This window comes from Echiichthys vipera (genome assembly GCF_963691815.1).
Source record: "Echiichthys vipera genome assembly, chromosome: 1".
NCBI lineage: Eukaryota > Metazoa > Chordata > Actinopteri > Perciformes > Trachinidae > Echiichthys > Echiichthys vipera.
This window is the reverse complement of record NC_139826.1, coordinates 39,995,764-39,997,709: the sequence shown is the minus strand read 5'-3', so window position 1 is coordinate 39,997,709 and position 1,946 is coordinate 39,995,764. Positions and strand designations below refer to the sequence as shown.

Genomic DNA, 1,946 nt, shown 5'->3' with positions numbered 1-1,946 from the left:
ACGGTCACCTTTTATTGTCTTAACTTAACCATCAACTTTTGTTGTCTTAACTTAACCATCAACTTTTATTGTCTTAACTTAACCGTCACCTTTTGTCGTCTAAAATTAACCGTCACCTTTTGTTGTCTTAACTTAACCGTCACCTTTTGTTGTCTTAACTTAACCATCAACTTTTATTGCCTTAACTTAACCGTCACCTTTTGTTGTCTTAACTTAACCGTCACCCTGTGTTGTCTTACCTTAACCATCACCTTTTGTCATCTAAAATTAACCGTCACCTTTTATTGTCTTAACTTAACCGTCACCTTCTGTTGTCTTACCTTAACCATCACCTTTAGTCGTCTTAACTTAACCGTCACCTTTTATTGCCTTAACTTAACCGTCACCTTTTGTTGTCTTAACTTAACCGTCACCTTTTATTGTCTTAACTTAACCGTCACCTTTTGTTGTCTTAACTTAACCGTCACCTTCTGTTGTCTTACCTTAACCATCACCTTTAGTCGTCTTAACTTAACCGTCACCTTTTGTTGTCTAAACTTAACCGTCACCTTTTGTTGTCTTAACTTAACCGTCACCTTCTGTTGTCTTACCTTAACCATCACCTTTAGTCGTCTTAACTTAACCGTCACCTTTTGTTGTCTTAACTTAACCATCAACTTTTATTGCCTTAACTTAACCGTCACCTTTTGTTGTCTTAACTTAACCATCACCTTTTGTCGTCTAAAATGAACCGTCACCTTTTGTTGTCTTAACTTAACCATCAACTTTTATTGTCTTAACTTAACCGTCACCTTTTGTTGTCTTAACTTAACCGTCACCTTTTGTTTTCTTAACTTAACCATCACCTTTTGTCGTCTAAAATTAACCGTCACCTTTTATTGCCTTAACTTAACCGTCACCTTTTATTGTCTTAACTTAACCGTCACCTTTTATTGCCTTAACTTAACCGTCACCTTTGTTGTCTTAACTTAACGGTCACCTTTTGTTGTTTAAACTTAACCGTCACCTTTTGTTGTATAAACTTAACCATCACCTGTTGTCGTCTTAACTTAACAATCACCTTTTGTTGTCTTAACTTAACCGTCACCTTCTGTTGTCTTAACTTAACCGTCACCTTTAGTCGTCTTAACTTAACAATCACCTTTTGTCGTCTAAAATTAACCGTCACCTTTTATTGTCTTAACTTAACCGTCACCTTTTATTGTCTTAACTTAACCGTCACCTTTTATTGTCTTAACTTAACCGTCACCTTCTGTTGTCTTAACTTAACCATTACCTTTTGTTGTCTTAACTTAACCATCAACTTTTGTTGTCTTAACTTAACCGTCACCTTTTGTTTTCTTAACTTAACCATCACCTTCTATTGTCTTAACTTAACCATCAACTTTTGTTGTCTTAACTTAACCATTACCTTTTGTTGTCTAAACTTAACCGTCACCTTTTGTTGTCTTAACTTAACCGTCACCTTCTGTTGTCTTACCTTAACCATCACCTTTAGTCGTCTTAACTTAACCGTCGCCTTTTGTTGTCTAAACTTAACCATCACCTTTAGTCGTCTTAACTTAACCGTCACCTTTTGTTGTCTTAACTTAACCATCAACTTTTATTGCCTTAACTTAACCATCACCTTTTGTTGTCTTAACTTAACCATCACCTTTTGTCGTCTAAAATGAACCGTCACCTTTTGTTGTCTTAACTTAACCATCAACTTTTATTGTCTTAACTTAACCGTCACCTTTTGTTGTCTTAACTTAACCGTCACCTTTTGTTTTCTTAACTTAACCATCACCTTTTGTCGTCTAAAATTAACCGTCACCTTTTATTGCCTTAACTTAACCATCACCTTTTGTCGTCTTAACTTAACCGTCACCTTTTGTTGTCTTAACTTAACCATCACCTTTAATCGTCTTAACTTAACCGTCACCTTTTGTCGTCTAAACTTGGTC

The 1,946-nt window shown here is 35.6% G+C and overlaps 1 protein-coding gene across 1 annotated transcript in view; it reads right to left on the bottom strand.

Annotated features, from left to right (window-relative positions):
- shank2b (SH3 and multiple ankyrin repeat domains 2b) overlaps positions 1-1,946 on the bottom strand; it is a gene marked incomplete at both ends in the record, with an annotated part of 138,868 nt that overhangs the window by 40,220 nt on the left and 96,702 nt on the right. The gene's annotated exons all lie outside the window — the stretch shown is intronic.